This window comes from Sapajus apella, unplaced genomic scaffold, assembly GCF_009761245.1.
Source record: "Sapajus apella isolate SASKATOON/1434 unplaced genomic scaffold, GSC_monkey_1.0 scaffold3, whole genome shotgun sequence".
Classification (NCBI taxonomy): domain Eukaryota; kingdom Metazoa; phylum Chordata; class Mammalia; order Primates; family Cebidae; genus Sapajus; species Sapajus apella.
The window spans coordinates 46368074-46382051 of NW_022436943.1; the positions used below are offsets into that span (position 1 = coordinate 46368074).

The following is a 13978-nucleotide window of genomic DNA, read 5'->3' on the forward strand; positions in this document are numbered from 1 at the left end:
CAGCACGTTCCTGCCCTCATGGAGCCCTTGGTCTAATGGAAAGTGAAGCTTTAACCAATCTTTAATCAAACAAAAAGGAAAGTTGCTATACTGATCTTTGGTGCCGTTAAGAGTATAGAATACGGGAATTTGATGATTTGAATAGTGGATTTAAAGTTTGGGGAACACTTCCTAAAGAGGTAATGGGGCCAGGCACAGTGGCTCATGCCTGTATCCTCAAATTCCAGCACTTTAGGAGGTCGAGTCAGACAGATCACCTGAGGTCAGGAGTTTGAACAAGCCTGATCAACTTGATGAAACCCTGTTTCTACTAAAAATACAAAAATTAGCTGGGTATAGTGGTGCATACCTATAGTCCCTGCTACTTGAGGGACTGAGGCAAGAGAATTGCTTGAACCCGGGAGGTGGAGGTTACAGTGAGCCGAGATCTCACCACAGCACTCCAGCCTGGGCCACAGAGCAAGACTAAAAAAAGAAGAACATTCCAGACAGAAGAAATGACATACTCCAGAGGAACTGAAAAGTGGCCGTAATAGGCATGACTTGCCTGGGCCCACACTTCACAGAAGGGCAGGGATTAAAAGCCAGAGTGTTAGGTAGATTCACATATAAACAAAATTATCCTTGAAACTCCTCTGTCTCACCAGTAATGGAGATTACATGGTTCATTGGGTATAAACCTAGAGAAAGTTTGACGCCCTCTGAGATACTCAAGCTAGGAGCAAAAGGAAAACCAACTTGCAAATGTCCTGGGCGTTTAGACCTTCCTGCCCTGGTGGAACATGGAGGATGGATGGTGGAAAATTCTAGAGAACCCACATGCCTATACATTTTACTTTACTCTTTCTATGACCTTGATACTTACTGTATTAGTCAGCTAAGGCTGACATAACAGAGTACCACAGACTGGGTCACTTAAAGAACAGAAATTTATTTTCTCACAGTTCTGGAGGCTAGATGTTCAAGATCAGGGCACTAGCAGGGTTGGTTTCTGGTGAGGCCTCTCTTCTTAGCTTGCCAACATCCACCTTCTCACTGTTTCTTCACATAGTCTTTGCTCTGTGTGTTCACACGGCTGGTGTCTCTTCTTTTTCTCATAAGGACACCAGAGATTAGGACTTAATTACCCCACACTTAATTACCTCCTTAAAAACACTATCTCCAAATACGGTCATCTTAGAGATTAGAGCTTCAACATATGAATTGAGGAGGGGATATAATTCTGTTCATAATGCTTACAAACAGTTGTCTGTTGTTGTAAGAATTAAGTGAGATAATATAAATGAAAGCCCCTTGTATTAGGCTATTTTCATACTGCTCTAAAGAACTGCCCAAGACTAGGTAATTTATAAAGGAAAGAGGTTTTAATTAACTCACAATTAGCATGGCTGGGGAGGCCTCAGGAAACTTACAGCCATGGCAGAAGGGGAAGGGGAAGCAAGGCACCTTCTTCACAAGGCGGCAGAAAGAAATGCCAAGGGAATGGGGAAGAGCCCCTTACAAAACCATCAGATCTCATGAGAACTCACTATCAGGAGAATAGTATGGGGGAAACCACTGCCGTGATTCAATTACTTCTACCTGGTCTCTCCCTTGACTCATGGAGATTATGGGGATTACCATTCAAGATGAGATTTGGGTGGGGACACAAAGCCTAACCATATCACCCCTAGAACAGGGTTCCAACATTAATACCAATAGATACTGCATCTGAACTTGCTTACTGCTCTCTCTATGGAGAAGAACGTGGCCCCTGCTTCTTGCCTTTCCAGGTTGACATTTTCTATTGGGGCCCCTCCTGTTCATGCCAGTGGGTGTTAATTGCATCTCAGGAGGGGGTCAGGCTGGGGGTGTCTAGAACGGTGACACAGGGTAGTACTGCTGAGCACTCAGTCTTTCAGGACTGCTCGGGTACTTTGCATGTGCTGACTCACCTCATCCTCACAGTCACACTCCAAGGTCCATATTAGTTTCTTTATTGTTACTATTATTTCAATAGTTTGGGGGGAACATGTGGTGTTGGGTTGCATGGATAAGTTCTTTAGGTGTGATTTTGGTGCACCTATCACCCGAGCAGTGTACACTGCACCTAATGTGTAGTCTTTTATCCCTCAACCACCTCTCATCCTTCCCCTCAAAGTCCCCAGAGTCTATTATGTCATTCTTATGCCTTTGCTTCCTCATAGCTTAGCTCCGACTTGTGAGTGAGAACATATGATGTTTGGTTTTCCATTCCTGAGTTCCTTCACTTAGAATAATGGTCTCCAACTCCATCCAGGTTGCTGCGAATGCCATTATTTCATTCCTTTTTATGGCTGAGCAGTATTCCATGGTATATACATACCACATATTCTTTATCCACTTGGTTGATAGGCATTTAGGCTGGTTCCATATTTTTGCAATTTTGAATTTTGCTGCTATAAACATGAATGTGCAAGTGTCTTCTTCATATAATAACTTCTTTGCCTCAGGGTAGTTACCCTGTAGTGGGCTTGCTGGATCAAATGGTAGTTCTACTTTTAGTTCTTTAAGGAATCTCCATACTGTTTTCCATAGTGGTTGTACTAGTTGACATTTCCACCAGCAGTGTAAAAGTGTTCCCTTTTTATCATGTCCATGATAACATCTATTATTCTTTTGATTCATTATTTATGGCCATTCTTGCCAGAATAAGGTGGTATGGAATTATGGTTTTGAATTGCATTTCCCTGATAATTAGTGATTTTGAGCATTCTTTCATATGTTTTTTGACCATTCATTTATCTTTTGAGAATTTTCTATTCGTGTCTTTACCCCACTTTATGTGGGATTGTTTTTTCTTGCTGATTTGTTTGAGTTTCTTATAGATTCTGAATATTCGTCCTTTGTCAGATGCACAGTTTGTGAATATCTTCTCCCACTCTGTGGGTTGTTTATTCTGCTATTTCTTTTGCTGTGCAGAAGCTTTTTAATTAAGTCCCATCTATTTACCTTTGTTTTTGTTGCATTTGCTTTTGGGTACTTGGTCATGAACTCTTTGCCTAGGCCAATGTCTAGAAGAGTTTTCCTGATGTTATATTGAAGAATTTTTATGACTTCAGGTCTTTGATTTAAGTATTTTATTCATCTTGAGTTTACTTTTGTATAAGGTGAGAGATGAGGACCCAGTTTCATTCCTCTACATGAGGCTTGCCAATTATCCCAGCACCATTTGTTGAATAGGGTGTCCTTTCCCTACTTTATGTTTTTGTTTGCTTTGTCAAAGATCAGTTGGCTGTAGGTATATCTAGTTCCTCTATCCTGTTCCATTGGTCTATGTGCCTGTTTTTATACCAGTACTATGCTGTTTTGTTAACTATAGCCTGGTTTGAAGTAGGGTAATGTGATGCCCCAGATTTGTTCTTTTTGCTTAGTCTTGCTTTTGACTATGTGAGCTCTTTTTTGATTTCATATGAATTTTAAGATTTTTTTTCTAGTTTTATGAAAAATGATGATGGTATTTTGATGGGAGTTGCATTGAATTTATAGATTGCTTATGGCAGTATGGTTATTTTCACAATATTGATTCTACCCATCCATGAGCATGGGATATGTTTCCATTTGTTTGTGTTATCTATGGTTTATTTCAGTAGTGTCTTATAGCTTTCCCTGTGGAGATCTTTCACCTCTTTGATTAGGTATATTCCTAAGTTGGTTTTTTGGGTTGGTTGGTTGGTTGTTTGCAGCTATTATAAAAGGAGTTGAGTTCTTGATTTGATTCTCAGCTTGGTCACCCTTGGTGTATAGCAGTGCTGCTGATTTGTGAACATTGATTTTGTATTCTGAAACGTTACTGAATTCATTTATCAGATCTAGGAGCTTTTTGGATGAGACTTTAGGGTTTTCTAGGTATACAATCAATATCATCAGCAAACAGCAACAGTCTGACTTCCTCATTACCAATTTGGATGCCCTTTATTTCTTTCTTTTGTCTAATTCCTCTGGCTAGGACTTCTAGTATTATGTTGAATAGAAGTGGTGAAAGTGGGCATCTTTGTCTTGTTCCAGTTCTCAAGAGAACTGCTTTCAACTTTTCCCCATTAAGTATAATGTTGGCTGTGGGTTTATCATAGATGGCTTTTACTCCCTTAAGGGTCCTTTCTATGCCAATTTTGCTGAGGATTTTAATCATATAGGGATGCTGGATTTTGTCAAATGCTTTTTCTGCATCTATTGAGATGATCATATAACTTTTGTTTTTACTTCTCTTTATGTAGCGTATCACATTTATTGACTTGTGTTTGTTAAACCAGCCCTGCATTCCTGGTATGAAACCCACTTGATCATGGTGGATTATCTCATTGATATGCTTTTGAATTTGGTTAACTAATATTTTGTGAAGGATTTTTGCATCTATGTTCATCAGGGATATTGGTCTTTAGTTTTTTCTTTTTTAATGTCCTTTCCTGATTTTGGTATTAGGTAATACTGGCTTCATAGAAGGATTTAGGGAGGATTCCCTCTTTATCTTTTGCAATAGTTTCGGTAGAAATGGTATCTTTTTTTTTTTTTTTTTAAATGTCTGATAGAATTCAGCTGTTAGTCCACCTGGTCCCAGACGTTTTTTTTGTTGTTGTTGGCTATTTTTTCATTACTCATTCAGTCTTGCTACTTGTTATTTGTCTGTTCTGAGTTTCCATTTCTTCCAGGTTTAATCTGCAAGGGTTGTATATTTCTAGGAATTTATTTATCTCCTCTAGGTTTTCTAGTTTGTGCTCATAAAGGTGTTCATAGTAGCCTTGAATGATATTTTGTGTTTCTGAGGCATCAGTTATAATATCTCCCATTTTGTTTCTAATTGAGTTTATTTGGATCTTCTCTCTTCTTTTTTTGGTTAATCTCACAAGTGGTCTATCGATTTTGTTTACCTTTTCAAAGAACCACCTTTTTGTTTCATTTATCTTTTGTGTTGTTTTTGTCTTTTAATTTCATTTGATTCTGCTCTAATCTTTGTTATTCTTTTCTTCTGCTGGGTTTAGGTTTGGTTTGTTCTTCTTTCTCTAGTTTCTTGAGGTGTGAGTTTAGATGGTTTATTTATGCTCTTTCAGACTTTTTGATGTAGGCGCTTAATGCTATGAACTTTCCTCTTGTCACTGCTTTTGCTGCATCCCAGAGGTTTTACTCAGTTGCATCACTCTTACTGTTCAGGTCTAATAACTATTTAATTTCCATCTTGATTTCATTGTTGACCCAAGGATCATTCAGGAGCATATCATTTAACTTCCACATATTTGTATAGTTTTGAATGTTCCTTTTGGAGTTAATTTTCAATTTTATTCCACTGTGGTCTGAAAGAGTACTTGATATAATTTTGACTTTCTTAAATTTGTTAAAACTTGTTTTGTGGCCTGTCATATGGTCTATCTTGGAGAATGTTCTATGTGCTGATGAAAACAATGTATATTCTGCAGTCGTTGAATAGAATGTTCTGAAAATATCTGTTAAGTCCATTTGCTCTAGGCTATTGTTTGCATCTGCTGTTCCTTTGTTGACTTTCTGTTTTGATGACCTGTCTAGTGCTATCAGTGTAGTGTTGAAGTCCCCACTATTATTGTGTTGCTGTCTATCTCATTTCTTAGGTCTAGTAGTGTTTTCATAAATTTGGGAGCTCTAGTATTAGGTGCATATACATTTAGGATTGTGATATTTAATTATTTTATAATTATATAATGTCCCACTTTGTCTTTTTTAACTGTTGTGTCTTTAAAGTCTGTTTTGTCTGCTATAAGAATAGCTACTCCTGCTCGCTTTTGGTTTCCATTTGCATGGAATATCTTTCTTCACTCCTTTACCTTACATTCATGTGAGTTCTTATGCGTTAGGTGAATATCTTGAAAACAACAGTTAACTTGGTTGGTAGATTTTTATCCATTCTGCCATTCAGTATCTTTTAGGTGGAGCCTTTAGGCCATTTACATTCAATGTTAGTGTTGAGAGGTACTGTTCTCTTCATCATTCTAGTTGTTGCCTGAATACCTTGGTTTGTGTGTGTGTGTGTGTGTGTGTGTGTGTGTGTGTTACTGTTTTATAGGTCCTATGAGATTTCTGCCTTAAGAAGATTCTATTTTAGTGTATTTTGGGGTTTTGTTTCAAGATTTAGAACTCCTTTTAGCATTTCTTGTAGTGCTGACTTGGCAGTGGGGAATTCTCTCATCATTTTTTGTCTGAAAAAGACTTTATTTCTCCTTCATTTATGAAACTTAGTTTCCCTGGATATAAAATTCCTGGGTGGTAATTATTTTGTTTAAGGAGGCTAAAGATAGGATCCCAATCCCTTCTGGTTTACAGAGTTTCTACTGAGAAATCTGCCGTTAATCTGGTAGGTTTTCCTTTATAGGTTACCTGATCCTTTTGCCTCACAGCTCTTAAGACTCTTTACTTCATCTTGACTTTAGATAACCTGATGACCAGATGCCTAGGTGATGATCTTTTTGTGATCAATTTCCGGGGTGTTCTTTGAGCTTTTTGTATTTGGGATGTCTAGATCTCTAGCAAGACCAGGGAAGTTTTCCCTGATTATTCTCTCAAATAAATTTTCTAGACTTTTAGATTCCTCTTCTTCCTCAGAAACACCAATATTCTTATGTTTGGTCATTTCACATAATTCCAAATTTCTTGGAGGCTTTGTTCATTATTTTAATTAGTTTTGTCTTTGTCAGATTGGGTTAATTCAAAAGCCTTGTCTTCAATCTCTGAAGTTGTTTCTTCTACTTGTTTGAGTCTGCCCTTCAAACTTTCCAGTGTATTTTGCATTTAAGTGTATCTTTCTTTTCCAGAAGTTGTGATTGTCTTTTCTTTATGATATCTATTTCTCTAGAGATTTTTCATCCATATATTGTATTGTTGTTTTAATGTCTTTAAATTGGTTTTCACCTTTTCCTGGTGCCTCCTTGAGCAGCTTAATAATAAACCTTCTGAATTCTTTTTCTGGCAATTCAGATTTCATCTTGGTTTGAATCCATTGCTAGAGAGCTAATGTTATCTTTTGAGGGTGTTATAGAACCTTGTTTTATCATATTATCAGAATGACTTTTCTGGTTCCTTCTCATTTGGGTAGACTGTTTCAGTGGAAAGATCTGGAACTCAAGAGCTGCTGTTTAGGTTATTTTGTCCCATGAAGTGATCCCTTGATGCGATGCAATGCAATGGGATGCAATGGGATGCAATGCGGTGATGTGATGTGATCCATCTTCAGGTCTCCCAGCCTTGGATACCAGTACCTGCTCCAGTAGAGGTGGCACAGGAGTCAAGTGGACTCTGTGGGAGTCCTGGTTGTAGTTTTGTTTAGTGCACTGGTTTTCTTGAATGCTGGTTACGCTCGCAGTGAAGTTGTCACATGGACAAACTCAGGACCTCTGGTTAGCCAGGGTGTTGCAGACAGTGGAATTAGCTGCTGTTTGCTCCTTTGAAGCAGGGTTGTTCTGTTATGAGTTGCTGTAATGGCTTGAATTGGTTGGCCCGCTGCCAGGAGGTGGTGCTTTCAGGAGAGCTCCAGCTGCAGTAGTAGAAAGGGATATAGTCCTGCCCTGCATTGGCCAGGATGAGTACTCGGGTTTCTCAGGCAATGGGCAGAGCCATAGAGCTTCCAAAAGATGATGTCTTTTGTCTTCAGCTACCGGGGCAGGTAGAGACAAACCATCAGGTGGGGGCAGGGTTAGGCGAGTCTGAGCTCAGACTCTCCTTGGGCAGGGCTTCACATTAGTTTCTTCATTTAAGGCTGATGAGAAGGCAGTACAGAAAGGTAGCTCATTCAAGTCTTTGAGGTAAAAAGTGGTGGAGCTGGAATTTAAACCCACACCCACACATGTAAGCACTTTGGGGAATCTGTCTAATAATTTTAAAATACAATTCCATTTGCTCGGGTTTTATTAAATTCTCCTGACCAATAGGTGCTGATAGGCCAGGAGCAGGAAGAACAATGGCCCTTCTCATTCCTGCTGCCTTTGAGCCTCCCTGGAAGCAGCTTAGGGAATGCATACCTGGCCTGGGGGTCTCAGCAAGTTCCCCAACCCTTGAGGCCCTTCAAACCACTGCAGGGAAGGGGAGCTTTGGCGGGATGTGCCAAAGCTGAGCCAAGCCTGGTGTACAGACAATTTGGGATGGCACAGAGTTTTTGTCATCCACTGGGAGGTTCCTTAATCGTCCTCCATGCCAACATATTTTCCCTTTTTCAATTCTAGTTAAAATCAGACCGTGTCCTCTGCCCTCATTAAAAGAAATGAAAGTTTGAGCTCAAATATTGTGAAACAGGCCAGGCACAATGGCTCACAACTGTAATCCCAGCACTTTGGGAGGCCATGGCGGGTGGATCGCCTGAGGTCACAAGTTCAAGACCAGCCTGGCCAACATAGTGAAACCCTGTCTCTACTTAAAATACAAAAATTAGCCAGGCATAGTGGTGAGCACCTGTAAGCCCAGCTACTTAGGAGGCTGAGGCAGGAGAATCGCTTGAACCCAGGAGGTGGAGGTTGCAGTGAGCTGAGATCACACTATTGCACTCCAGCCTGGGCAACAAGATCGAGACTCCACCAAAAAAAAAAAAAAAGAAAAAGAAATATTATGAAGCAGGCCAGGTGCAGTGACTCACATCTGTAATCCCAGTACTTTGGGAGGCCATGGCAGGTGGATCACTTGAGGCCAGGAATTCAAGACCAGCCTGGCCAACATGACAAAATCCCATCTGTACTAAAAATACAGAAATTAAAGCCAGGCATGGTGGTGCACACCTGTAGTTCCAGCTACTCGGGAGACTGAGGCACAAGAATCACTGAGCCCGGGAGGTGAAGGTTGCAGTGAGCCAAGATCATGCCACTGCACTCCAGCCTGGGTAACAGAGTGAAACTCTGTCTCAAAAAAAAAACTTATGGAGCACTATAGAAGTAGACAATGGAATGATGTTTACCAGGGCATGAGATAAGAGGAAGTGGGGAATTTTCACTCTGTAAGTGTAAGATACAGTTATACAGATGAATAACTTCTAGAGATATACTATACAACATAGTTCCTGTAGTTAACAGCAAGATATTGACTTCGACATGTGTTCAGAGGGCAGATCTCATGTTGTGTTGTTACGTCCCCACCGCCCCCCAAAAAATAGACACAAGCATACTTTTGGAGGAGTTTTATGTTGCTGCTGGATTGTAGTAACAGTAACATGAGTGTGTGCATATGCCCAAACTCATCAAACTACATCCATTATGTGCGGTTTTCTATAAACCACTTATACCTCAATCAAGCTAGGGCAAAGAGGGAAAAAAATGCAACCAGAAAGAAAAGATGTTACCTACAGAGAAACTACAATTAAACTGACGGGTTTTTCCGTAACAAAAATAGGAGCCAGATGACAATGGAACAAAATGTTTAGCAGATAACAGGCACTCAGCAAATGAGCAATAAACCTTGCTACACCTTTCAAAAAAATATTATGGAGAGATCATAAATCACTCTCAATGTTTGCTTTCTTTTCTAACGAAGTGCAGTGTATTCACTCCCAAGTCCCTAGGGCCTGAGAGAAAGTTCTCCTGGGAAAATTAAAGAGAAACAGAAACAGAAGGCTGTCACATGGGAAAACATTTTTTTTTTTTTTTAAGAGCCGGGGTTTCACCATGTTGGTCAGGCTGGTCTCAAATTCCTGACCTCATGATCCACCGCTTCGGCCTCCCAAAGTGCTTGGATTACAGGCAGGAGCCACCGCGCCCGACCCATGGGAAAACAGTTCTAATGTTTTTGTTTCTCCAGTGAGGAATGTAACAGAGAAGCAGATTTTGCTAAAGAATGAGTACTTCTTAACATTCCAAGTTTTCCCCAAGACAGAAAGGGAGGGTGGGAGGCAGTGGGTTCCCATCCTGGGAAGTGTTCACTGAGAGGCTGGATATCACGTGGTAGAAATGTCCCAGGGGGCCATAATGAAATGCCTGCCCGACGGCCTTGCAGCGTCCTTCGAGACTCTGAGAGGTACTCTAGGATGAGGCACTGGCCCTCTGCAGGGTGACTGTCTCTGGCCAGGTAATAGGACTCTGAGAGAAGCCCAGGGGAGTTAGCAAGAGCCACATAGCCCAAAGCACCACAATGCTTTGTAAAAACAGCAATACTGAAATGTGGACTTTGTCACCACCCTTGGATCACAGCCACTCCTCTGAGAGCACTATGCTCGCTGTCCATTTTCCATTCATTGGCAAATGCCTGTTGAGTATAACGCGTGGGCCAGACTCCACGGGAAGCAGACCGCGGAGTCAGCAGAGAGCATGATGGGCACCATCCATGTCCTCCTCGGCCTCACATCCACTCGCAATTAACTAGGCAATCTGAAGACAGCTGCTGGGCGACAGCATCTAACAGGAACATCTGATGGTGGGGTTTGCGAGCAAAGGTCTTCCTGAAGAAGTGGCATGCTAATGGGACCTGCTGTCTGAGGTGGGGTGACCACGCCTCGGCTGTGTCCCTGACTTCTGGGGGTTAGCAAGGACCCTGCGTGTGACCAGGTGAATCACCAAGGGTGGAGCAGATGCATGGAAGAGTGGCCCAAAGGCAGGCCAGAGCCAGACCCTACAGGCCCGAGGGCTAAAGGAGGTCGGGCTTTGTCCCAGAGCAGATGGTGAAGTCAGGGAAGGCCAGTGGGCAGAAACGAGGGAGGACAGCCTCCACCCACTTGACCACATCTCTGCCGAGGGCCTTCCAAGGAGGACACCCCTGAAGAGGGGACAGGCCCCATCTTCTGTTTCCAGCATCTTTCCAGTCTCCTTTTTGAGACTTCCCAGCTCCCATAACCCAAATCCTGCCCACTGCTCACCCTGGAAAAGGTCAAAGGAGAAAGTCCAAGTGATTCTGAGGATGTTCCCAGGGCCCAGAGCCATCCATACACATCTGAGACCTCTGCAAAAGCCACGCAAAGTAAAATTGGCTTTGTCTCCCTTTTCCCAGGCCATCCTTTTGGCCTTGCAGTCTGTGTGTATGTGTTTATTGTAAGAGCTTTGTTCATCATTTCTTAAGGAATATGTATGATGTGAGGGTTGGGGATGTTTGTACATAAGAAGTTACACAAGGAATCATAGAAAGACGTTGCCCAATGGAGAACCACCTTAATGTTGAGCTTTGTCTAAAAGCTGGAGTTTTTGCCAGTCACTTGAATAGAAGCGTTCTGTGCCATTTATGAGAGAGAAGATGGTTACACTCACCTGCACACAGGTGAGCTCACTTATACCTAAGGCCCTAATTGAATGCCTGGCCTTCCTTGGGAAAAGTGAAGCAAGCCATCTTTCTTGAGCCCCTGGCCAGCACCAGGACCTGCATGCTTTGCACCCTGTCTGTAACCTGCCAGCAGCCCACGGGCTCTGTGCAATGGAAATGGAAGTGAGGCTCTGGGAGGTTAAGTAACCAACCTCAGCACGTAGCCAGGAAGTAGCACATCCTGGATCCCAGCTTTCTCCAACTCCACAGCTCTTTCCACCCCACCCCGCAGTCCTGTGCTGACCTGATGTTCTTCAGCTGGGTTGGGAGAAAGAAGATCAGTAGCTATCTCCCTGCCCTTGGGTCTTGTCTCCTAAGATCTGGAAAAGTGTTCAGGCAGACATCCAGCCAGTGGCAGCCTCCCTCCCAAAGGTGTTGGAAGACCCCATTTGCTGTGGAAACCCCTGGTTTCTTGGAAAGCACAGGCAGAGGCTGGTCGTGGGCTACTGAGCCCACCCAGGGAGTGCATATGGCTCTGCCTGGGATCAGCAATAAGTCTCGTGGTCCTCACTTGGTGCCCCAGCCCCCTATCTTTGAAGCAATCATGCTCTCTTCAGTTGCTACCTAGCTCTGTATATGGAGAGGCTGTGCATGACCTGGACCCAAGATAGGTACACACAGGAGCAATTAAGAATCAGGAGGCTCTGAAGTTGAACTGGCCAAGCTGGAATCAGGCTCCACCACTCACTAGTTACCTAATGATACGCACATTTGATCTCTCTAGGCCTCCATTTCTTCATTGTGAAGTGGGTCTACTAATCACCTGCTAGTCGCTGTAAGGAGGAGATGAGAGGAGCCATATTACCACATAGCAAGGGGCCTGGTGCGAGAAACTAGCTACTCTCACTGTTGGGGGAAAAGTCGTGATCATTCTTGTTTTTGACTCATGCCACTGAGCAAGCTGTGTGTGGCCTAGGAGAAATTGCTTTCCTCCTGAGCTTCCTTTTTTTTTTTTTTTTTTTCCTGGTGGAATGCGTGATCTTGGCCACATCACCTGTAAGGATTCCTGTAGTGTTTACGACTTGGTGACTTTGGCTGGATCACTTTTAGGTGGTCCAGAGCCTAAGGACACCCCTGGAATCTGGTTTTATCTGCAGACTTTGCTTTTATAAATTGGTTTCTTATCTCCAATATTCAATCTTACTCCCAGGAGCGTCTAGGGAATGTGGGTTCGTTTAACATCCTGACGTTAGGCGTGAATGGCATTATTGATGATCGGCTGATGCCTTTGGCTGAGAAGTCCGCTCTTCTTACTGTTGGCCTCTTGTACAGAAACAAACAAAAAAAACCCTTCTCACAGCCTTCTCAGCCAGAGAAGTGGCCAAACAGCCTTCCCAGGAGGAAGGCAAAGAAAAGGCCATTGGCTCCGGGAATCTACAGATCTGAACAACTTCTAGCCTGTCATGGAATACTAGCTGTGTCCTCTGTAGACCTAAGCCTGGGATCCCTTTCCCAGGATCTCTGGATCTTGGGAGGAGGCAAGTTAATGATGGAGACCTATCCCCATTTCCTGGACCTACCACAAAGTATTGTAAACTGGATGGCTCAAAACAAAAGAAGTTTATTGTTTCACGGTTCTGCAGGCCAGCAGACCCAAATCAGGGAGTCTGTGACAGGGTTGCTTCCTTGGGAGGGCTGTGCGGAAGTCTGTTCTGTGCCCATCTCCCAGCTTCTGGTGTCTGCTGACAGTCCTTTGCATTCCTTAACTGGTAGATTCATCACCCCCGTATCTGCACTCAATCATCACGTGGCCTCCTCCCTGTGTGGGAGTCTTCACATCCTCCCTCTATGCACATCTGTCTCTATGTCCAAATTTCTCCTTTCTGCAAGGACAGCAGTCATGTTGAATTGGAGTCCACCTAATGGCCTCATTCTCACTTTATTTAACTGTATTACCTCTGCACAGCCATTTCTTTTTTTTTTTTTTTTTTTTTTTTTTGCTTTTTATTTATTTATTTATTTATTCCCATTTATTTTATTGCATTTTAGGTTTTGGGGTACATGTGAAGAACATGCAAAATTGTTGCATAGGTACACACGTGGCAGTGTGATTTGCTGCCTTCCTCCCCATCACCTACATCTGGCATTTCTCCCCTTGCTATCTCTCCCCAGCTTCCCACCCCCCACCGTCCCTCCCCTATTTCCCCCCAACTGACCCCAGTGTGTAGTGCTCCCCTTCCTGTGTCCATGTGTTCTCATTGTTCAACACCCGCCTATGAGTGAGAACATGCGGTGTTTGATCTTCTGCTTTTCTGTCAGTTTGCTGAGAATGATGGTTTCCAGGTTCATCCATGTCCCTACAAAGGACCCTAACTCATCGTTTTTGATGGCTGCATAATATTCCATGGTGTATATGTGCCACATTTTCCCTATCCAGTCTATCATCGATGGGCATTTGGGTTGGTTCCAGGTCTTTGCTATTGTAAACAGTGCTGCAATGAACATTCGTGTGCTGCACAGGCATTTCTAATAGGATAGCATTCCAAAGTACTGAGAATTAGGACTTCAATATAGACTTTTTGGGGGGACACCATTCCACCTATAACAAGGTCCTTGGACTATGTTCATTACTTCCAAGACATAAGAATTAAACAATTCTCCCTACTGATTCTTAGTAATTCTGTTTATTAAGAGCACAGACTCTGAGATGAGCTGGGTTTGAATCTTGGCTCTGCCACTTACTAGCTGTGTGATCTTGGGTAACTCATTAGGCCCCTATGTGTTCAGTTTCCTC

The 13978-nt window shown here is 42.6% G+C and overlaps 1 protein-coding gene across 2 annotated transcripts in view; it reads left to right on the forward strand.

The window, feature by feature from the left end:
* Positions 1 to 13978, forward strand: part of ZHX2 (zinc fingers and homeoboxes 2) — a 191314-nt gene that overhangs the window by 175339 nt on the left and 1997 nt on the right. The window lies entirely within an intron of this gene.